The sequence below is a fragment of the Cetorhinus maximus genome, chromosome 4 (genome assembly GCF_964194155.1).
Source record: "Cetorhinus maximus chromosome 4, sCetMax3.hap1.1, whole genome shotgun sequence".
In the NCBI taxonomy this organism is placed as follows: Eukaryota; Metazoa; Chordata; class Chondrichthyes; order Lamniformes; family Cetorhinidae; genus Cetorhinus; species Cetorhinus maximus.
In genome coordinates this window covers 116,811,024-116,836,187 of record NC_135882.1, presented here as the reverse complement: position 1 = coordinate 116,836,187, position 25,164 = coordinate 116,811,024, and the positions used below count along the sequence as shown (strand labels likewise).

Genomic DNA, 25,164 nt, shown 5'->3' with positions numbered 1-25,164 from the left:
GGACATGTTAGAAAGTAGTTTGAAATTTTTTTTTTTTTTTATGACGGATTGAAACCACATCCCTCCTGTGGATGAGGTTTCATAAAAAATCTAAAGGCCGCCTGGCCTTTTCACCTGCCCGCTAACCGTAAGGCTAGACGACCAGCGAAAAGTTTAATTCAATTAGATTTTCAATGGCCTGAATAGGCCTGTTAATTGTCGCTGGGCGCGCTGCTGACTCCCATGCACGCCCGCCGACTGAAATATCACGCGAGTGCGCAGTGACGTTGGGACGCTTGTCTGACATCATCGTGTGTCATTTTATGCTCAGTCGGGTTGGGCACCTGTCTGCCCGATGAATAGAAAATTCTGCGCTACACGTTTTAACACAAAGAAGTAATTAATTGAATTTCAAGTACCCTTAATTGAACTTCAAGTACCATTAATTCGTTCTCAAGGAACATTAAATAGACCAGTGGCTTTTACATTGCAATGCTCAGTTTCTGATGCTGGAAATCTGCAATGAAGCCACCACAGGCAGCATTTATTTGACCAGCCAATCACTAATACCCCAGAAAATGAACAGCAGCCTGGTAGATAACAACCAAGGCATGATTAAATTCAACATAATCTGAGAATTAAAAATACCCAGGATGAGATGTAAGTATATAACTTTGAAGGACTAAATGTACAGAAATGAGTGGAAAATGAAAAAAGGTGATGGATTAGGATGAGTTGTTAAACAACACATCAGCAGAGGAGGATTTTAACATCTCATCCTCAATTGTGATGGCACCCAGTCTTTAGTGCAGCAGACAAACCTGATAAAAGATTGCTGAGCATGTGGGATAAATAGCATACGATAATTGTTAATATTTCGGACTAACAAGCCAGGAGTCACCGGTTCAACCTCCCCTAAACTGATACTAATGTAACAAGTCAGTAGTTATCTAGTTTTCGCTCTTTGTAAAGAATGGAGTGACATCTACGATTTTCAAATCCAAAGACACACGGCAGTATTTAATGCCTTTCCCTGCAGCAAGTTTGATGGTGGGAAGGGGGCATTCAAACAGGCAGGTGGGGACTCCACCACCTTCCCAATTCCACCCTGATTAAGTCCATGATGAGAAGGTCCGTGGATGGCCTTCCCATCCCAGCGCCAATTGAGGCCTTGAGATGGGCAACAAACGTCCATGTGTTTTAGAATGCCCCTGTGAAGCACCTTGGGACTTTTCTATGTTAGAAACATTACATACGAACACAAGAAATAGGAGGCGTAGTCCATGCAGCTCTTCAAGCCTGCTCTTCCATTCAATATGATCACGGCTGAACTTTGGCTTCAACTCTACTTTTCCACCTGCTCCACGTACACCTTGATCCCCTGAGAGACCGAAAATCTATCTATCGCAGCCTTTAAAATACTCAACAATAAATAGAAGCTGTTGTTACTGTTTACCTCATTACTTTCATTGTATTCCTATGCTGCTTTTTATAGCACTTCCAGTCCACTGGGCTTTCACTTTTACTTGCATTTGTATAAGCCTTTTTGTTTAGTTTGATTCTGTCTCTTAGCTCATTTGCTAACCACGGTTGCTCAACTATACAAGTGCATCCTTTGCTTTTCCTGGGTATGCACTAGTTTTATATCGTAAAAACACATCTCTGAATACTTCCCATTATTTGCCTATAGATTTGCCATTTACCCATTAACAGTTCAGCTCAGTCCAGAGAAGTCAATTTATCTCTCGTATTTCTTCTGCTCCACAAGGAACCTTTAATTTTTCTTTAAAAAACACTTAGCAAGGCCTCCTGATACTAATGTCACCATATTTCAAGTGGTCCTGGCGAGTGACAGTAAGAGCTTCAGACTAAAGGAAAACCTCTGGAAACCAACTGCGGGATTTTCCGCGCCCGCCTGCCACCGCAATCTTCCGGTCCTGCCGCAAGTCGATGGGCTTCTGGCCGGGGCGCCGCCTCGCCCACGACGGGGCTGGAAAATCCCGGCCCAGGTTTCAGCCCGTCTAGAACATGCGTGCGTTAGGCAGAGAAGCACCATCCAAAGACAGCCTCGGCAGGGGCTGAACAAACATGTTCTCGTGAGTTATAGGCCTTACAGCAAACCCATAGGCCAGAATTGTTGGGTCGGCATGCGGGGGCGGGCCCCGCTCACCGATGCCCGGTGACGTCAGCCGTGCATCCCGACATCACCCCGTGTCATTCTGATCCTCAGATTGGCGGACGCGCAGTGGAGTCGGCTGTGAGCCCGCCAAACTGTCAAAGGCCTATTAAGGCCATTTAGAAACTAATTAAAGTGATTAACTGAGCTGCCCATCCAACCTTAAGGTTGGTGGGCAGGCGAAGAGCCCAGGCAGCCTTCGCATTTATCATGAAACCTCATCCACAGGTGGGATGAGGCTTCATGAAGTGTTTATAAATTGAATGAAAGTTTTTATTAAAGTTCATTGACATGTCCCAGCTCATGTGACACTGTCACATGAGGAAACGTCTTAAACATTTTTTTTCTTTATTAAAATTGTTAAAAAATCAAACTAATCACCCTGAGGCACAGAGCTGCTCTTTCGCACGCAGGCCCCGACTCAGCCTCCTACCCCCGCCCGCACAAGGAGCACTCAACGCTTCCGGGTGCGCGTCACGCTGGGCGGGCCTTAATTGGCCCACCCACATAAAATGGCGGCGCACAGCCGATCGCAGGCACCAATCGGCTGCGCGCCCACCTGCGCCTGCTCCCGCCCAACCCCCCCCCAACGGGGAGAAATTTCTCCCCATAGAGTTTATAATTGGCATGCGTATACTTAATATCTCATAAATTTATGTAATTGGTGTATGTTTTCACATTTCTTTGTTACGTACCAGTTGTGGAATGAACTTTGAAACAATTGCTCATCCACACTCCCAAGTACCAGAAATGTCAAATTAGATGAGCTTGTATTGATTGCATTGCCATGTACACATTCTGAGTGGAACTCTATATCGAATCATGATATTACAAGGCAGAGAAAAGTCATTTGGGCCATCGTGCCTGTGCTGGTTCTTTGATGAGTTAACCAAATTTGCCTCAGTTCCCTGATAGATCCCCACAGCGTTCTAATTATTTTTCCTTTCAAGTATTTATCCCATTCCTTTTTGAAAAGTTACAGCTGAATCTGTTCCCATCATACTTTCTGGCAGAACATTCCAGATCACCATAAGTCACTGAGTTACTTTATCCTCTTGTCACTTTTGACTCTTTTGCCAATCATCTTAAATCTGTGTTTTCTGTATACTGACCCTTCTGCCACTGGAAACAGTCCTTAAAACCATTCATGATTTTGAACTCCTTTATCAAATTTGCACTTAACCTTCTCCACTCTAAAGAGAACAACCCTAATTTCTCCAGTCTTTCCAAGTAAGTGAAGTCCCTCATGTCTGGTACCATTCTAGTAAAGCACCTTCTCTAAGGCCTTGACATCCTTCCTAAGTGTAATGGCCAGAACTGAACACAGTACTCCATCTTAGACCTAAACAGTGTATTAAGATGATTTAGCATAGCTTCCCTTCTTCTGCACCCTACGGGCTGGATTTCCATCCTAGAAGCGGCTAGTGTGAGCCGCTAAATCTCCCGGATCAGCGCACCCAGGGAAGTAAGGGCTAGAGGGCTGTTTTCTTTTTTATTGCTATTGTGACTGGTACAATATCACAGCTGGAGCACCATGGCGGGCCTTTTAAACAACCTGCTTCCATACCTGGCAGCCCCTGAGGCTGCCTCCAAACTCTTTCCGGGGCGGTGGGCCCGACCCAGTTATCACCCACCCACCACCACCCTGGGAATGAAAATCCTGCCTTTGAAGGAACTTTGTCCTGTGGCTTTGAAGTGTCATAGGTTGGCATGGAGGCTACAAGGGGCCTTTGGGGTGGGGGTTGGACATTGGTTGTGCATGAGGGGCAAGGCTAAGACCTTTTGAACTTACCTTTTAAAGGTTTCCCTCATCCAGACTCCTCTGAAGGACCGTGAACCACGGCTCCTTGAAAAGCTGGCCAGACTCCGCAAAAATTGCAGAAGGCTATGAGATGCCTAACCTTACAATGCAGCCAGCCAGGTCGGTGCTGCAGGGTGCAGGTTCGCAATCTGCAGCTGCCCACACCCTTATCCTGCCTCGACAAAATTGGGTGCACTGGGAATGAGACCAGCAATCCCGGAATCAGCTCCCAGCCACCATTTTTTAAAGGTCCGTGGAGTCTCCCCAACTCCACGAAATTCCAGCCCAATGTCTCTACTAATAAAGCCAGAACCTATAAGTTTATTTTTTTTTAAATATCCTTTTCAGCTTGTCCTGCCACCTTCAAAGACTTATATACATATATCCCAGGTGCCTTTGCTCCTGCACCCCCTTTAAAATTTTGCTGTAGTTAATATTGCCTATCCTCGTTCTTTCTACCAAAACAAATCACATGAGACTTCTCTATGTTAAATTTAATTTACATTTCACTACACTTTGGAGTTTCCTGTCATCTGCAAGCTTTGAACTCATGCCCTGCATACCTAAGTCCCTTCATTAATATATACCAGAAAGTGCAGCCACTTACACCCACCACTGGGGAACACCACTCAGTTTTTCACACTGTAATCATTAACCACTACTTTCTCCATCCTATTCTTTAGACAATGTCACATCTGTGCTGCCACAGTCACTTTAATCGGATGGACATTTAATTTTACTAACAAGTCTACTAAGTGGTACTGTCTCATCAACACCCTCCATTACTTCAAAGAACTTAAGTTAGTCAGACATGACTTGCCTTTAAACCCATGTTGACTTTCATTTATTCGTCCATACCTTTCCAAGTACCAATTAATTTTGCTCCAAATTATTGTGATCCAATGTTTCCCCAACATATGGGAAACTGGCATTTAGTTCATCTCTCTCCCGTGTGTTAAATGGGATATAATATGTGACCATCCAGTCCTCTTCCACCATCCCATATTGAAGGATTGAAAGATTGTGGCAGTGCCCCTATAAATTCCACACTTAATTCCACAATAACATACCCTCATTCCCTGCACCCACTTAGATTGGGTAAAAATTCTACTTTTGAATATTTCCAACATTTAAAGTAGGTCTTTTTTGTTTTTATATGATCTAGTATCACCAAAGCCTCCTCTCGAACTGCTACATTGGCTGCATGCTCTTCCCTTGTGAAGATAGATGCAAAGCACACTCACCCTCTGCCTTCACAATAAGATCTCATTTCTGGTCCCTAATTGCCACTACTATCCCTTTGACTACCTTTTTATTCTTAATATATTTATAAAAAGGCTTGTGGATTCCCTTTTAGCTATTAATCTATTCACATAGCTTTGCCCCTCTTAGTCCTTTTTTTTTTAAGATCTGCTCTGTACTTCCTGTATTCATCTTGGTTACCTACCGTGTTATGAAACTTGAATTTATCATAAGCCTCCTTACTTGGGGTCATTTTAATCTCTGTACCTTGCCATTATGGGGTCTCTAGCTTTGGATGCCCTTCCTTTCCCCTCATTGGAATGCATCTACTCTGTACCCAAACCATTTCTTTGAAGAATCCCCATTGTTCAGTTACTCATCTAATTGTCGATTCCATCTACTTGGGCCAGATCACTTAAAACTCTCTTAGATAAGCCTTCTCCAGTTAACTCCTTTTACACCTGAATGTTCCTTTCCCTTTTTCATAATTATTACAAATCTGATGATAATGCAACCACTGTTTCCCAAATACTCCTGCACTGAAACAAGCTCCACTCGCCCCTCTCCTTCATTTCCCTGAACAAGATCCTGCACTGTTTCCTTCCTCATTGGGCCGGAACTCGGCAATCAACAAAGTTCTCCATTTCAGGGATTCCTCCACCTCTTTACATTGATACTATCCCACTCTATATTAGTACAACTGAAATCTTCAATTATCGCTAGCTCTCACATACTTCTGTAATTTGACTGCAAATTTGCCCCTCCATTTCCTTTCCACTATTTGGTAAATTATAGCATAATACCTCCTCCATCAAATTCTAATCAAATAGACTCTGTATTTGACTCCTCAACTGCATCACCACCTTACTGTACTATAATAGTTTATTTGATCAGTCCCTTCCTTTTTATCCTTCCCCATCTTTCCTGAACACCTTTTAGGATTATTAAGTTCTCAATCCTCTCCTTGTTTGCACAAGATCTGTTATTGTCACTACATCATAATCCTATGTGGTGACAAACTTGCAAGTCATCAATATTATTCACCATGCTATGTGCACTTATGCACGTGCTCTCCAAATGCACCTTAGACTGTTCTGTATCTGTCCTTGTCTGATCCCTATTTCTGAACTATTCTTCGCTCCAGTCTCTTCCAGTCCTCTGAGCATCTTGTTTTCCTCTCTAATGATTCATCCTGGTGCCCTGCTAAATTAGGTTAAACCCTCAACCACAGAAGAGAAGTAATTGAAGTGACTCCAACCATTTCTCGTAAGCATTAAAATCTGGCACTTTCATATTAATCTGTAAGTATCTCCTTGCAGATGTTTAATTTTTTAGTTTCTTGATAACACATCTATTTTTGTTATGGAATCTGCAGCCAAAATGACAGGCTGTTTATTTGTGAAGGCAGATGTGAAGAAATTATTTACTACTATCTACATTTGCTTTTCTATTGCTTTCTGACTTTTTCTAATACCCAACGGGAGTGAAATTCAACTGGGGCTGCTTCAATGATCTGCCATAGACTTGATGAGCCTTGAAAACCCTACACTAATGACATAAACACTATGGGCTGAATCTTTGTTAAAGAGACAGGTATCAGAAGTTGCAAATTTTCCCACCCAATCTTGGAGGAGCCTGCCCATCTGATTTTCATTTCAGGGAGGTGGGCATGGGCTGGAGACGGGCCTGCCAACTCCCAAGACAAGCCTAAGGCAGCAACGGAGGTAGGCGGATGACAAGGCCACCAGGTTAGAAGGCCCACCTCCATTTACTGGGACATCAGCTCTCTACAATGCCTCCATGCCTCCTCACCCAGTATGTGCTAAGTAAACAGCTAATGAGCCATTAACAACACTGGCAAGTCTTTGAAATGTTCATGAAAAGAACAGCTATTCAAAATTCCTTTTGGAAAAACATTTCCCCTCTTACCTTCTCATAAAGCCAATCAAACAGAGGCATTGAAAGTCGCATTAGAAAAAACCTTCAATTCACTTTACACCTCTTAATCCTCTCCAAATAAACACACAAGCATTGAAAAACTGCTTCAAAGAAGTGATGAGGCCATTTGACAAAACAGATGTCTGGTCATCCTACTTCTGTTGATGCAGTTGCTAAATGGCCTCATTGAATATGCTTGGCTGAGCTCCAAGAAGGAACAATGGACTCAGCCTAACATGGACATTTTTATTCAGTTGCAATGGGAATTGTTTAATTGACATATTTATTACCTTGTAATGAGCTGATTTTTCTTTGAAGTGTTTTTTCAATGCCCGTGTGTTTATTTGGACAAGATTATAAGATGCGAAGTGAATTAAAGAGTTCCTCAATGGGGTTTTCAATGCCTGTGTTTGAGTGACAGCTTTATGAGAAGGTAAGAGGGGCAATGTTTTCCAAAGGGAATACTGAATGCTTGCTTGTTTTTTTTTGGTTCCTGACTCCATACGGGGGCTCCCCCATGGTTCAGGACCCCTCTAAGGAACCATGAACCACATCTCCTGCCAAGGCTGGCCCAACTCTATCAAAATTGCAGGGGGTTTGAAATGCCCACCCTGCAATGGAGCCAGCAAGGACAGCAGTGCTACATAAAGGCGCACTACCCACACTCTTAACCCATGCCAGAAAACCATTGCAGTAAATGGAAGGGGGATGGAATCCCAGAATTGTCTCCCATCTCATTTTTAAAGCCCTTTCACCTTTGTTCTGACATGGTTGGAGGCATAAAAAACCAGGCCTATAGCTCTATTGTTTCCACTGCTCCTCTGTTGAAGTTATGGAATTCAAATATGAGAACCCCATGAAAATTCACCCCCATTATTCCCAACTGACAAATAACAGATGAAAGTCAAACATTATATCTGCCATATTGTCCAACTTTGAAATAAATTGTGTAAATTAATACTTTGAGTATATGCTTCATTACCTTGATTATATTCTGAATATAAAGCATCTAGGGAACTGTTGAGAAAAAATTAGGTCAATTTTGAGTTGATTGAAATGAACTGACAACTTCATCAAAAATAACTAGTAATAGAAGAAGTGATAATAGAAAAGATCATAACAGTTTGACTACAAGTCCAAAGGCTCACAAATACTATGCAGTAATCTTGCTTTATAACCTCAAATGCTTCTTTCAACAGCTGCACCTATTGAGTCCTGCGTTACTTCATTGCTACTACCCACCTTCACTGTCTCCTTGGCCAGACTGTTCAACATATTCTTCATCCTCTGTTTAAATCTAAATTTTCTGAGCTGCAGTTCATGCTCATTGCTTACAGAAATTTTTATTGCATCAAAAACAATTTATTACTGCTCAATTTATCTGTCCCAACATCTTAAAAAGTTTGCTAAGTTCTCCCTTGACCCTTCTTTTCACCATTATTGACATACCCAGTTAACAGCCTCTTCTCACAACTCAGATACCTAACCCCTGTATCAGCTACCCAGCTCCCTTATCCCAATGACAAATCTGTAGACAGCATAAACGCAGGTGTGTGATCACATTGTCAGGCTGTTAGAGTGTTGGTTTGGGCACTGTAAACATGGAAGTGGTGTATGAATATCTCTCTCTTGAGATCTACAGTATAAGCAGTGGCAAAACCAAAAGCATCTTTTATTTGTTTTCTTCTGTACCCTTCCTAAAGCTATAGTGGTCCCTCGTAGAGTGGTGATACTAATATACCAGTATCCACCAAATATCTGTCTCCTATGTCTTGCAGCCCACTAGGGCTCATGTCTCATCAAATTACTTTTCCAATATATTATAAATAAAATTGGAAAATTAATTATAATAAACACCATTTGCTGTATCTGCTGTGACATTGAATTCAATATCTTAACTGACACTCCCTGGTTCAGGCTCTGCTCTGTTCATTAACGATTCTTCAATCTGATTGGTTAAGGAGATACAGTTACATGCCCTGTTTGCTCAGGTCCCAGATGCTCTTTTGTAGGTACTGTACTAATTGAATAGTTTGCTGACAGGAACATCCAGTGTAGGCAAGTGTAATTGTAACAGTGATGCAAAATCCAGCCCATTGACATTCTGACTCAGGGCACGTTAACGAGCCTCCCAAGACATTGCTGAGGTCTTAAGTAGCTACTTTGCACCAATTTTTACTCCTGTTCAGTTACAATAATCAGAGTGTAGTTTCCATGAGATTTGTTAAATGTTCAAACAGATGCAGGTCTGATTTTGATGAGAATAAGGGATCTTAAATGAATTTGAGCTGCTGATTCATATAGCATTTACCTGGGATGGCTTAAAGAAATAGGTGCTAAACTAAGTGCTCACATTTTCAATAGGTGCTTAGGGCTGGGTATCATTCCTGATGACTAGAGGGAGGTTCACGTACCAATACTCAAATAGATAGAACAGGAAATTATAGGCCATTCTAGGTGGATTTGCAAAAGGCAAATTGTGTTTTATTAATTTGACTGAGTTCTTTGATGAAGTAATGGAGAGGATTGACGAGGATAGTATGGTTGATATTGTGTGTGCAAACTTTAAAAAAGCATTTGATGCCAAAGGACCACACCATAAACTTGTTAGCAACATTGAAGCCTATGGGATTAAAGATACAGTGGCATTGGTGATATGAAATTGGCCAAGGGACAAAAAGCAGAAAGTGGTGAACAATTTCCTTTTTCCCCCACACTGGAGGGAAGTGTGTAGTGACATCCCCCAATTCTGGGCATCACACTTCATTTAGGAAGGATGTCAAGGCCTTGGAAAGGCAGAGGAGAATTACTAGATAGCACCAGAGATGAAAGACTTCAGTTATGCGGCAGGACTAGAGAATCTAGAGTTGCTCTCCATAAAGCAAGTTTAAGGTGAGATTTGATAACAGTGTTCAAAATCATGAACAACTTTGATAAGAATAAAAGAGGGACCTATTTCAGTGGCAAAGCGGTTGGTAACCAGAGTACACAAATTTAAAGTAATTGGCAAATGGACCAGAGGTGACATGAGGAAATTATTATTTATTTTACACAACAGAGTTATGACCTGGAATGCATTGCCTGAAAGTGGTGGAAGTTAAGTCAATAACAACTTTCAAAAGGAAATTGGATAAATACTTTAAGAGCCAAAATTTGCAGGGAATTGGAAAGAGATCAGGGAATGAGACTAATTGGATAGCTCTTTCAAAAAGCTGGCTCAGACATGATGGGTCGAGTAGCCTCCTTCGGTGCTGCATTATTCTATGATTCATTTGATGTCAGTGCAGGTAAAAAGCCAGACGAGATCGATGATTAGGATGCTATCAATGATCACTTTGGGAGAGAATGGGACATGCAACATGGCCTCTGGAAAAGAAAGTCATGTCTTACCAACCTGGTCACCAGGTTCATGGATGAAAGTAGGTCGCTTGCCACTGTATATATGGACTCTCAAAAGGCACCACTTCCTTCAGCAGCCATCCCTGAAAGAAAACAATTCCTGCTTGTCACTTACAACTGCACTTTTAAATTTGCAGCTTTGGCCACCTATTTGCCACGATTGCTTATCAATTTGCTGAACCGTTGCCTCACCGATGATGACCTGGTCCTTTCAACAATGTTCATTGTCTCCCATCCTGGCCATTATCCCCGTATAGGCCTGTTCTTCACACCCTCATCCTGAAAGGATACAGACTAGTGCTTATCCACATAATTTGACTGCATCACATCAAGCTCCAGCTGGATCTAACTTAAGATCATCCTGGAGCGAAGCAACGCCAGATTTCCCACACCCACTAAAAGCCATCAACTTAAATATTTCACCAGATTCCCTCTAACAAGAAGTGCAAGAAGCTTACAGATTTCTTTGTCATAATAAATATGGGGGAACAAAACTCAACATCTCACCAATCACAACAGCTTACATTTATTGAACACTTTTAATGTTAAAAAAGTAAGAAAACCTCTCTTTGCAATTACAATTCGATATTTCTTATCTTAAATGAAAGTGAATATTAGAGTCTTTTTAAAATGTATATTTTTGGTGAATTTTTGCATTTAGGAAACAAGAAACCTGTGTTTTAAAGTGCAATAATTTCAACTCAACACCTCATATTTGCACTAAGCATTACAAGGTCAAACATAGGAAGGGCCAAATATAGACTTTCATTTCCTCTACTCTGCCCAATAATTTTCTTTTTAACTCCAACTTCAAAAGAACATCCCTACTGCAGCACTTGAGTTCTTCTATTCCCCATACCAACTACCCCCAGCACCAAGTAAGTGTCAAAATCTCTGATCTTTGGAGAAGTTTTGTGCTGTGGGTTTGTGATCACTAGAAACTAATTTGAGGTTGCTTAAAGGACTCTCACAGCAAGGAGAGGCAGAAAACTTTTGCCCCATAATTTTAACTGAAAAAGCAGTACGAACCATTATGACACACGTTTTGATGTAGCTTGATGCATTGAAAATCTTATCGAAATACTAGAGTATTCCAATCATTTTTGAACAATTGAAATAGCAAGTAACAAAGATAACAATCATCTAATTACAGAAAACCCACCAACAATTACATCCAGTTTATCTATTATACTGTGTCATCACATGATGGGCGATATAAAGGCCCTGGCAATGTTTGGAGGAGGCCATTAGATTGATACCTACTTTAAATACCCTTAGTTATCTCAACAGGTTCAGCGAAATGGATCTTTTCACTTTAAAAAAAACAAAGACTTCAGGGAGATTTAATTGGGGCATTTAAATTTATGAAAGGACTAGACTGTGTCTATGTGGACAGATTATTTCAATTAGATGAGTCAGGGAGAGTGAGGGGGCATGTATAAAAGTTACATAAGCACAGAACTAGGTTAGATGTTAGGAGGCTTTTCTTTGCACATAGGGTCATTGACCTCTGGAACAAGTCGCCAGCTCAAGCACCGAGCGCAGATTCACGGTACTTACAATATTCAATATGGCTCTGCAGGAGATACTGGTTGAGGCTGCTAACACTGCATACAAAAGATAGGTGGTATGCTTTGTGATGTTTAGAGCAGTCACAAAGAACATATGAGTTAGAAGCAGGAGTCTGCTCTGCCATTCAACAAGATCATGGCTGATCTGAATGTAACCTCAACCTACATTCCTGCCTACCCCCGATAACCTTTCACCCACTTGTGACAAGGGGAAATCAAAAGGTGACAATACTCAACAGCAGGAGGACTAATTTAAGTGAATTGTAAAGAGATCATGTTTGAAACAAAGACTGGCAGATAAAACACTAAAATGATTCAGGGGAGGTCTTCAAGGAGAAGCTAGTTCAGGTATTTAGACACGTTCCAATGAGGGCAAGTAGAAGGGCATCCAAACAGCTTCAGCTCCCTAAAGAAATAGAGATTAACATGAAAAAGGAAAAGGAAGCTTACAATAAATGCCAGATTCATAATACAGTAGAGAATGATCTGGATACAGACTGCAGAGGAGAGCTGAAAAAGAAAACTAGGGGCTAAGAGAATGAGAAAAGATTAGCTCATAACATAAAAGGGTAAATAAATTCTTTCTACAAACGCATAATGAAGAAAAGCATAGTCAAAGGAAACGGGGACCAAAAAGAATTTCTAATGGAGGCCAAGGACATGGCTGAGGTAATAAACGAGTTCTTTGCATCCAACTTCACTAAAGAGGTGCTGCCAATGCCACAGTAAATGATGAAGTAGTAGAGAAATTAGATAGGGGAAAACATATATCAAGGAAAAACCATAAAACAATTGGTAGTGCTCAAGTAGGGAAGTCACCTGGCCCCTTTGGGATCCTAAATTGCTGATGGAAGGCTCTGGCCACAATCCTGGGTGATGGGAGTGGTACTGGAGGGTTGGAAATGTGATACCTCTGTTCAGGAGAAAGGTAAATGGAGTAATTACCAGCTGGTCAGCCTAAAATTGATGGCGGGGAAACTTTGAGAGACAATAACCTGAGGCAAAATTGTCACTTTGAAGAACACAGGTTAATAAATGACAGCCTGCGGAGATTTGTTAAAGGCACATCTTGCTTGACTCATTCGATTTGAGAGCTTCAATGAAATAGAGATCACATGGTTTTTGGCTATGATGGAGAGTGTACATATTGTCATATACAGGTGTCATTTTGAAGGATAGGCTAGATGAACCATATGGTCTATTCTGGGCCACAAAGCCACTTCAGAAGATATTAGGACCAATATTTTCTTGCCAGTTTTTTCAACACAGTACATGTAAATTTGTTTGCAGTGCATGCCCAGTATTTAGCACTGATGAAGGCCTGTGTGATACCTTCCAGCTCCTGCACGGTTGCATACATGTGTGTGCAGCACAGCAGGCGCATTCATTAGGGTTTATGATCAAAAGCTTGGTCAAAGAGGTCAGCTTGAAGGAGTGTCTTAAAGCAGGTGTGAGTGAAAGAGAGGCTGAGTGGCTAAGGGAAGTAATTCAATCGGGATAAACGATTTCGGCAGGAGGATCAGTAACCACATGACACAGGTTTAGGGTGATTGGCAAAAATGTCATAGGAGCAATAAGGAGAAAATGATTTACTCGTTGAGTTATGATGTCTCAGAATGCATTGCCTGAAAGGTTGGTGGAAGCAGAGTCAACAGTAAATTTCAAAAGGGAATTGGATTTATACTTGAAAAGGCAAACTGAGAAGGGCCATGGTGGATAAACAAGGGAGTGGTATCAATTAATAGCTCTTTCAGAAAACACAGATACAATGGCCTCCTTCTGTGCTGTATGATTCTATGAGCTTCATGGTTACTATTGCCTCTGGTAACTCCTCTTGATCATAGTGTCCGAAGGAGAATTTCCCTGAAATTTATTATCCCTAACTTGTCCCATGGATTTTAAGAAACTTTATTTTGTCTCTCCTGGGATGTTACATGGCTGCTAGTGAATGGAGGGTCATGGTACTTAGGCAGTGCATGACTATATGGGGCACACTTAATAGACCAGATCTTTTCTCACCTGTCAATTTTGTATTTTCATATAGATAAAAGCAAAAAACTGCAGATGCTGGAAATCCAAAACCTTTCACCTCTTTTCTATTTTTCCTTAGTTCTGGTGAAGAGTCATACGGACTCGAAACGTTAACTGTATTCCTCTCCGCAGATGCTGTCAGACCTGCTGAGTTTTTCCGGTTATTTTTGTTTTTGTTTTGTATTTTCATATGTTCTTCTTCAATATTCATTCAGAATCCCAAGAACTGTGTTTAAGCTTAGACTTGACACTTTAACATGGTAATTTCAAAGATCAAGGAACTTTAGAAAAATAACACACGACAAATATATTCCAAAGAAATTGACATATTGGTTGTGATGTGTGTAAATTCTTAGATTAAAACATATAGACTCCTAAACAAAATTCTGGTGGGAAAGTTAAACTCCCGCCATTTTTGGTTATTTGAACCTTTGGCCAAAATCTTCGGGTCGGCGAGTGGGAGAAAGACAAATCAATGTGAACTAACTTTAATTGCTAAATTGTATCATTTCACGGAAACAAGGAGGAATGGAGAATGCAGGCTATAGGCAACGCTGCCTTCTTGATATCTTTAGTGCGAGTGGGGAGAAGAGAGGCCCATCGCTGATTGGCACAGATCAGGGAAGACCGTCACACGTCACCCTGAGGAACAGGAGCCAGCAAGGCCCCAGGAAGATCCAGATGCTGATGAAGAGGGACTAAATCTATGAAGACATTTGGTGTGACCAAGGGTCTACAGAAGATGCAGCTCATACATTGAGATGAGCGAAAGACAGTGCTACAAATGTCTTTGCTTGTCTAGCGATGTAGTAGCTTTATTTGCCACATTCTCCGTGAGGAACCCAAGCTGCACGGACTTGAAGGGCATGCAATGCTGGTTGCTTTTAAGCTTACTACCGCACTCAACTTTTTTACAAGCAGGTCTCTCCAGGGCTCCACTATGGAGCTTTGCAGAATCTCACAACCAGTGACACAAAAATGCATAGGGGACGTTACCGATGCCGTTTTGATTAAAGTTCACCATTACGTGCAGTTCTGCATGGATGAAGCAAACCAGGCTGCCAGAGCTGTGAGATTCACCACAATCTCTGGCTTTCTGCAAGTACAGTTGCGCCTGTGGCTTTGAGAGCTCCCTTGCAGCGGCCTGTGAGATTCATTAATAGAAAAGGATTTCACTCTCTAAACATCCAGCTGATCTGTGCTCACAGAAGGCAGATCCAGCAAGTTTGTGCTAGGGACCCAGGGAGCTCTCATGACTCTTTATGCTTGAGTCACTTGCAGGTTCCACAGATCTTTGCGAGACCTCGGTGCTTAGAGGGTTGCCTGCTCGGTGATAAGGGGCACCCCCTAAAGCTGTGGTTAATGACGCCCATTCACCCTCCACAGAGTGCATCATAGGGGAGATACAATGCTACACATTCAGCCACGAGGCCCTTAATAGAGCAGACCATTGGCCTCTTGAAGATGGATTTTAGATGTTTGGGCCAATCAGAAGGGCTCTCCAATAATCACCACAGAGGATGTCCCACGTCATCATTGTTTGCTGCACCCTGTATAACCTGGCGCTGCAAAGGAGGATGTTTTGCGACAGAGAGACATGGGGGAGCTACACATCTTCCCTGACAAGGAGGATGTTGAAGGGGATGAATTTGAAGGAAGCAAAGATTCAACGATGCTATTGCAAGGGCACGACGGGGAAGATGTGCCCGTGACAACCTCATAGCTACAGAATTCTAGGGGTGGAATTTTACGGCAGTGGGATTTTACATTCCTGTCAAAGTCAATGGAGTTTAGAATGGCTCACCACATTTTACGGCCCCCTCCCTGCCGTGACAGGGCCGTAAAATTCCAGCCCAGGAGAAATAAAGTGAAGATAAGTTGATACAAGTGCAGTTCTCTTCAAGCTTTGATGAAGGGGAGACAACAAGACTTTCATTGTCATCTTCAACATCTCACTAAAGAGGACATCAATCTTAAAATTATAACAGCGCAAGTATAAGTCAGTTTCAACCCTAATAATGGGGTTATCCTTGGGAGGCACAGTAGCCTAGGGAACATGTGGCCGCTTTGTAATTGGAGAAACAATCCACTAGCGCATATCCTTAAGCAACTACACATAGTGCAGTCCTTTCAACCCTGGCACAAACAAGTCAGTGGGCATGGCAGTCTTCAAGAGGCAGAAATGCGATTGCACACATAGATGCACTCATGCCAGTGTGACAGCAGCATAGCAGGGTGGCTCTAAGAGGAAAAACACCCATCAATGGTTATTGCCTGTCCGTCTGAAAATGGAACATCCAGACAGCACCATCTCTCCAAATGCCAGCTCTCATGCATGATTAATGCAGAGGCCACATCTTGCTTCTGAGCACCAAGATGCCATCAGGCCATCAGAACACAGTGATCTGTCACATGACAGATGGATGCAAACCTGCGGGTTATGTTAGCGTTGTACTCACAGAATGGTTCAGCAGGACCATCATGTGATTATTGTGAATAACTCATGACCCTGCATTGGTCGGAAGCCTGCCAAGTTTATGTCCTTCATTGCCTTAACATCTTGGAGAGAAGTAGCCCAGTCAGTTTTGACACAGCAGTGAATGATGACTTAGTCCCTTCAGAGATACTGATGAGCATTCAGGAGACATGCTGGAGCATCACTTTCATACCATTACAGACTTCGACATTGTCCATCTCACACAGGCCAATCCTCTCTATGAACCTAAGTCACTGATTGCACTGTCATGTAATGAATTCCATATCGCTTGGCGTTCTGTGACCTCACAGACAGATTCCATCAAGCAACATTAGGCAACCATTCAAAAGCAAAGTAACATCCTCACAGGTAATTGGACTACTTCATCAGGATGAGCGCACACCTCTGACATCACACACTCATTCCCATTTAGCAGACATTTTAAATGTCGCTGAGTGGAACCAACTTCCATCGTTCAGCAGCATGCCTGGGGAGAGTGGGAATTAATAAAGGAGTAATGCTCAGCCTTAAACACGGAGACGAAATAATGCTGCAGGGAGGCATGAAAGACTGTGGTGCTCAATGATAAATAATACTTTTACTAAAACCTCACAATTATAAAATAAAGACCATTGCAAAATGCACTTGAGTGAAAAGACTCTAACATGGGTTGCGATTAATACGTATAACATTCACAAAGAACAGTCATCAGTGCAGCAGCATCAGGATAATCACTAACCTTCCATGACAACTCTGCCTGAAGTTCCCCTGCTTGTCTCTACATGTCCAACATTAGGGCTGATTCCAGAGGTTCATCATCAGACTCAGACTCTGCAGGGGTCTGCTCTCCAGCAGTCCTCCGAGTGTCAGAGACCTCAGCTGTCACTGTCTCTGCCTACTGTCATCATGTGTCCATGAGGTGATCACTAGGTTATGAACCTGACACTACTCAGAACTAGAACCCATCGAGGTGCGAGTATCTGTGCTGGTGGAGGATGCAGGTGCACAGTGACAGATCATCAGGTGTGTCTTCAGCATCCTCAACTGAGGTGGTCAGGGGGCTGGGGCACATGTTGGAGCTCTTCATCTGCCTTTTCTTGCTGATGGCTGGAATTGAGAGGAGATAATTAGATTGATTAGACAGGCACCTAAACTATAGGTCACTCACAGTCATTGTCTGCATGTTGTAGATGTAAACTGCATTGAGCTTCACAGGCTTGTTGGGGGAGGCTGATCTTGCCTTCCACACAGGAACAACCTCTGTTCTCTCCAGTGAGCTCTGTATCTTGCTCCTTATGGGAAGATAGTACTCTCCTCTAGTCTTCGATCTCTCCCGCCAATTATTGATGAGTTTGTCTTTGACAACGACAGATGGATTGACTGTGAGAACTATGGATGAAAGAGCAGTTCAGCAGGTATGTGTGCTGAGCCCTCCCCAGTAAGGCATTAAGATGCCATTTGTGTAGAATCTTACATGAGATGGTGTTCTTAAAGTAGCTTGCAGACAATCAGTGCTGATGCCCCACCTGCTGGTCGTGTGTGACATCCCTGTGGGCTCTAACTCTTAGACTGCCTGATGCGCAATGAGAATGCGAGTTTGGAGTGAGACAGTTCGCTTACCCTGGCAAAGCACATCAGATCATTCATCCTTTTCCTGCCCTGCAGGGTGGTCTTTTTTTGAGTGCCATGGACGCTGACCTCCTTGATGACCTCCTTCCAGGTTGGCATGGCCAGGTGGGCATATCTCCAGGTCCCATCCTGAGGAAAAAGGACTCCCTGCCTTTCCTGGATGGCATGGAGGAGAACATCCAGGGAGGCCTCGCTAAACCATGGAGCTGAGGGCTTAGATCTTTTAGCCACCATGGATTACTTGCTTGACACTTGCCTGGCAGTGAGTGAATGTGTGTGCAGGTACTGTTTAAATATGGCGCCAGGACCTTCAACTCCATGAGGTAATAACTGGGCGGATCAATAACTGCTCGCACCAAGATTCGACAAGCTCCTCACTGATGCACAATTAACAAGCTGAAAAGCAGAAGATCTGGTGCAAGATCCAGCCTGCCACCCAATGGGAATCACACCAACTTTGTCACCTCTTTTTTTTAATTTGTTCATGGGATTTGGGCATCACTGGCTAGGCCAGCATTTATTGCCAATCCCTAATTGCCCTCATTCAGAGGACATTTTAAGAGTCAACCACATTGCTGTGGGTCTGGAGTCACATGTAGGCCAGACCAGGTAAGCATAGCAGATTTCCTTCCCTAAAAGACATTAGTGAACCAGATGGGTTTTTACAACAATTGACAATGGTTCCGTGGTCATCATCAGACTTTTAATTCCAGATATTTATTGAATTCAAATTCCACCATCAGAGCATGCTGCAGCAGTAGAGGCTACAAGGGAAATGAATCACTGGTAAGTAGTGGGTAGGGTATTTACTACTTTAATTGCTTATAGTTTAAGGTCTTTTTGTGGTTTACAGTTTGTATACTCTGCAGTAACAAGGATCAGGAAAGAAGGGCCCTAGAGTAATTGACTTAAAAGGTGTAATTTAAAGGGATAAGTCATGACAGGAGCGCTCAAAGCCGTGGTGTGCTGCTCGTGCTCCATATGGGAAGCCGGGGACATTTCCAGTGCCCGGGACCAGCATGTGTGCAGGAAGTGTGTCCAGCTGCAGCTCCTGGAAGCTCGGGTTTCAGAGCTGGAAAGGCAGCTGGAGACACTGTGGAGCATCTGCGAGTCTGAGAGCATCGTGGATAGCACGTTTAGAGAGGTGGTCACACCGCAGCTGAAGGGACTTGAGGAAGGAAGGGAATGGGTGACCACCAGGCAGTCCAAGAGAAACAGGCAGGTAGTTCAGGAGTCTCCTGGGGTCCTGCTCGCAAATTGGTATTCCATTTTGGAGGCTGATGAGGGTGTTGGTTCCTCCAGGGAGTGTGGACAGAGCCAAGCTTCTGGCACCACAAGCAGCCTGTCTGTACAGGAGGGGAGGAAGGGAGGAACAGCAATAGTAATAGGGGATTCTATAGTCAGGGGAACAGCTACTGTGGCTGTCAACGTGACTCCAGGATGGTATGTTGCCTCCCTGGTGCCAGGGTCCGGGATGTCACTGAACGGCTGCAGGGCATCCTGAAGGGGGAGGGCGATAAGGCAGAGATCCTGGTACATGTTAGTACCAATGACATAGGTAGAAAGAGGGATGAGGTCTTGCATCAAGAATTCAGGGAGTTAGGCAGTAGACTAAAAAGCAAGACCTCTCGGGTTGTAATCTCTGGATTACTCCCAGTGCCACGTGCTAGCGAGCTCAGAAATAGGAGAATAGCACAGATGAATACGTGGCTTAAGAGTTGGTGCAGGAGGGAGGGTTTTAGATTCCTGGAGGACTGGGACCGTTTCTGGGGAAGATGGGACCTGTACAAGCGGGACGGTCTACATCTGAACCAGAGCGGGACTAACGTCCTTGCGGGCGGGTTTGCTAATGCTGTTGGGAGGACTTTAAACTAATTCAGCAGGGGGAGGGGACACAGAATGTTAGCAGAATAGGGACACATCATAATACAGTAAAACAATCAAGTCAGAGGGAGTACAGCTGCAATAAGCTTCAAGGGAGTAGGCCTTGGCTGGATGGCCTCTACTTTAATGCCAGGAGTGTTACAGGTAAAACGGATGAGTTAAGGCTGAGGATTGACACGTGGAATTGTGATATAGTAGCCATCACTGAGACGTGGTTGAGGGAAGGACAGGTTTGGCAGCTCAACATTCCAGGATATAGAATCTTTAGGTGAGACAGGGGAGGGGGTAAAAGAGGAGGAGGCGTTGCATTATTAGTTAAGGAGTCCGTTACTGCAGTAAGGAGAGATGATATCTTGGAGGGGGCATTTAATGAAGCTTTGTGGGTAGAGCTTAGGAATAAAAAACGGGCAACCACATTATTAGGTGTTTATTATAGACCCCCAGATAGTCAGCGGGAAATTGAGTAGCAAATATGTGCACAATTTGTGGAGGCATGTAAAAACAATAACAATAGGGTAATTATATTAGGTGATTTCAACTTTCCCAACATTAATTGGGATAGACATAGTGTTAAGCGCTTGGATGGAGTGGATTTCTTGAAATGTGTACAGAACTTTTTAGGTCAATATGTAGAGGGTCCAACAAGGGGCGGCGTAGTGCTGGACCTAATTCTGGGGAATGAAGCCAGACAGGTGGCTGAGGTGGTGGTGGGCGAGCATTTTAGTGATTGCGACCACAACATGGTACAGTTTAAGTTTGTTATGGACAAAGAAATCGACAAGTTGCAAAAAAATGTTTTGGATTAGGGGAAGAGTGGATTTTAGTAAAATAAGGCAGGATCTGGCCAAAGTAGACTGGGAACAGTTACTTGTGGGGAAATCTACAGAGGAACAGTGGGAGGTGTTCAAAATGGAAATGGGGAGGGTACAGGCTCAACATGTTCCCTCTAGGGTGATAGGAAGGAGTAACAAGCCCAGAGAACCATGGATGACCAGAGATATTCAGGTTACGATGAGAAGGAAAAGAAAGGCTTTTAGCAGGTACAAGGGAAGCAAATCAGCAGAGGCATTCATGGAGTACAGACAGTGCAGGGTGGAGCTTAAGAAAGCAATTAGGAGAGCAAAGAGGGGATATGAAAAAGCTCTGGCTGGTAAAAGTAGGGAAAATCCCAAGATATTTTGTAAGAGGATAACCAGGGATAGAGTAGGGCCCATAAGGGACCAAGGGGGCAATCTATGGGTGGAGCCAGAGGACATCACTAAAGTGTTGAATGAATACTTCACGTCTGTCTTCACCCAAGAGAATGAGGATGAAGGTATCGAACTTGGGGAGAGAGACTGCGAGGTTCTTAAGCAAATTGATATGGGAGTGACAAGGTGTTGGCAGGCTTAAAAGTGGACAAATCTCCAGGTCTGGGTGATTTGTGTCCCAGACTGCTGAGGGAGGCAAGGAAGGAGATTGCAGGGGCTCTGACCCAAATTTTTAATTCCTTTCTGGCCACGGGGGAGGTGCCAGAGGACTGGAGAACAGCTAATGTGGTTCTGCTATTTAAGAAGGGTTGTTGAGATAAGCCAGGGAACTACAGGCCAGTGAGTCTCACGTCAGTGGTAGGGAAACTATTGGAGAAATTTCTGAAGGAGAGTATCCATCTCCACTTGGAGAGGCAAGGTTTGATCAGGGATAGTCAGCATGGCTTTGTCAGAGGGAGGTCATGCCTAACAAATTTGATTGAATTTTTTGAGGAGGTGACCAGGTGTGTAGATGAGGGTTGTGCAGTTGATGTAGTTTATATGGATTTCAGCAAAGCCTTTGACAAGGTCCCACATGAGAGACTTGTAAAGAAGGCAAAGGCACATGGGATACAGGGTAATTTGATAAGGTGGATTCAAAATTGGCTTAGTTGTAGGAGGCAGAGGGTGATGACAGAAGGATGCTTTAGTAACTGGAAGCCAGTGTCCAGTGGCGTACCACAGGGATCTGTGCTCGGTCCTCTATTATTTGTCATTTATATAAACGACATAGATGACTATGTGGGGGGTAGGATTAGTAAGTTTGCAGTTGACACAAAGATTGGCCGGGTGGTTAACAGTGAGGTTGAGTATCTTGGGCTACAGGAAGATATAGACGGGATGGTCAAATGGACAGATAAGTGGCAGATGGAATTTAACCCTGAAAAGTGTGAGGTGATACTCTTTGGAAGGAGTTATTTGACAAGACAGTATTCAATGAACGGCATGGCATTAGGAAGTTCTGAGGAACAAAGGGACCTTGGCGTGTGTGTCCATAGACCTCTGAAGGGGGAGGGGCATGTTAGTGGGCTGGTGAAAAAGGCATATGGGACACTTGCCTTTATCAATTGAGGCATAGATTACAAAAGTAGGGAGGTCATGTTGGAGTTGTATAGAACCTTGGTGAGGCCACAGCTGGAGTACTGTGTGCAGTTCTGGTTGCCACATTAAGGAAGGATGTGATTGCACTGGAGGGGGTGCAGAGGAGATTCACCAGGATGTTGCCTGGGATGAAACATTTAAGTTATTTAGAGAGATTGGATAGACTTGGATTGCTTTCATTGGAGCAGAGAAGACTGAGGGGCAACCTGATCGAAGTGTACAAGTTTATGATGGGCACGGACAGGGTGGATAGGGAGCAGCTGTTCCCCTTAGTTGAAGGGTCAGTCACAAGGGGGCATAAGTTCAAGGTGAGGGGCAGGAGGTTTAGGGGGATGTGAGGAAAATCTTTTTTACCCAGAGGGTGGTGACGGTCTAGAATGCACTGCCTGGGAGGGTGGTGGAGGCGGGTTGCCTCACATCCTTTCAAAAGTACCTGGATGAGCACTTGGCACATCATAACATTCAAGGCTATGGGCCAAGTGCTGGTAAATGGGATTAGGTAGGTAGGTCAGGTGTTTCTCACATGTCGGTGCAGACCCAATGGGCCGAAGAGCCTCTTCTGCACTGTTCTGTGATATACCATGTTGGGATTTGAACCCGGGTGTCCAGAGCATTACCCTGGGTCTCTGGAATACCAGTCCAGTGTCAATACCACCATGCCATCTCACTTAAATAAAAATTCCACCCATAGTCTAAAATTTATAAGACCATACAGAATAACCAAATTATAAAAACATTTGAATTGTGCCATGACTATATATATTAAATATATCTATTAAATACAAATAAATATATAGATTAAAATATGGAGCTAATCCATAACGAGTCCATAGTGTCCTTGGGCTATTATTACTGCTTGGTTGTAGCACCTATCCACTATATAATAAAAGGGAACTAATGACCAATAAGTCATTTTCACTGATTAAAAACTGACTAAGAATATTCCTACACCATTTACTTTAGCTTCCAGACCCCCAACTATGCACAATAAAACAAATCAACAATTAAAGTAACTTTTGACACTAAACAGGAACTGAGGAAAGCAATTATACTGAAGTAATATAACCTTGTAGCAAATGTCTCAAGATCTGATTCCCTGACTGATTCAGATCTGCATAGATGGATTGTCAGATCCTAAATCATAAAATAAAAAGTGACTATGCATTTATAAGAGTAGCTCACATCATCGGGTCATCCAAAGCACTTAACAGCAAAGGAATATTTTTAAGTCTTGTCACAGTTGCCAAGGGCTCAGCAGCCAAATTATACAGAGTGAAGTCCCACACTCAGCTGTGAGATAAATTACAGGTAGTGTTGGTTGTGTAGTATAAGGGTATTTGGCATTGCAAGGGTTAAGGTGGGACTAAGAAATAGTACCGCCCACAGTGTGATGTAAAGAGACACATGACCTGAGACTGGGGTCACCTGTGGACTGGACAGAGATCTGTTCAGAAGCAAGCATGGAGTTAGCTCATAGCTTCAGCTATACCCTCTATATATGTACATAGTTGTGTGTTATCAATAAACATTTAATGTTCAACCGTACAAGAATCAGGACCTCTTTGTGAGACCTACTGAACATACTACAGGTTGAGCCATAGATGTTGGTCAGGACACTAGAACTCCCATCTCTTACTCAAATAGATTAATGTGAACCTTTAACTCCAATCGAGCAAGTAGACACATCTCTGTTTTAACATTTCACTCAACCAATGACACCTCTGACAATGCAGCACTCCTTCAGAAACAGTGACACATCAGCCTTGATTATATGCTCAAGACCTGGAGTAGAGCTTGGAACCCACAATCTTCTATTGCAGAAATCAAGTGCTATCAAAAGTAACTCAATTGACGCAGCTAAAGTAAAACCTTACTAGAGGTTGCCATCAAAATTAGTGGTTTATACAATTTCAGGTTGTGGCAGTGACAGAATGCTCATGCTGCACTCAACTACCTCCTCAAACGACCATGGAAAGCAAGATGCCACAAGAACAGAAGAACATTTTGGAGCAGGAAAACCATCTACTCAGCATATGCCTCAAACTTTGTTCTTCTCCAAAAGTATCCAGTTTGTCACCTGAACTGCTTTATACTGTCTGCTTCAATGATTTATTATCTGTAATTTATTCCACAACTAAAGTGAAAAACTTAGCGTTCCAATTTATTCCTGAAGTTATGTTGTGGTGGTGCCAACATATGTCCAAAATTCCTTTCCACTATTTTAGTGGTAACTTTAACCAGTTTAAAATAAATGGATTAACACCTCTGCTAAAAACGAGAGGGCATTTCAGATGACTGCATTAAGAGTTTGTATATGAGCATTCTGCGAGAATTATTTCAGGCCTCCAATTTTAAACTGCCATCCCCTAATATTTGAGCTCTTCAGTACAGTAAACAACTTTTCATGATCTTGAAAACATACCTCAAAATCCCACTTTTCTGAAAAAAAAAAGCATGGCTGTCTTAATCCTTCCTCACAACTGAAAATCCTGGAATCTGTAAACACATGTGTTACTCCAAATGGGGTCTGATCAATTCTTTGTACAACACAATACAACCTCACTAGATTTGTACATCTCTCTTTGCTTATGTAACCTAATATATTGTTTGCTTTTCCTTCTGCAGTGAAGCACCGATTTGGGACTATC

At 42.9% G+C, this 25,164-nt stretch overlaps 1 protein-coding gene across 5 annotated transcripts in view; it reads right to left on the bottom strand.

The window, feature by feature from the left end:
* LOC144679833 (RNA-binding Raly-like protein) overlaps positions 1-25,164 on the bottom strand; it is a 1,075,847-nt gene that overhangs the window by 1,011,719 nt on the left and 38,964 nt on the right. For 2 of the 5 annotated variants that reach the window (XM_078540664.1, XM_078540668.1), the window contains exon 2: positions 10,531-10,618. The exons of 2 other annotated variants lie outside the window; for them this stretch is intronic. The gene's annotated coding sequence lies outside the window, so the exon portion shown is untranslated. Of the gene's footprint in view, positions 1-8,118; positions 8,154-10,530; positions 10,619-25,164 lie in introns of all 5 variants that reach the window. One more of the 5 variants, XM_078540665.1, reaches the window with a different exon arrangement.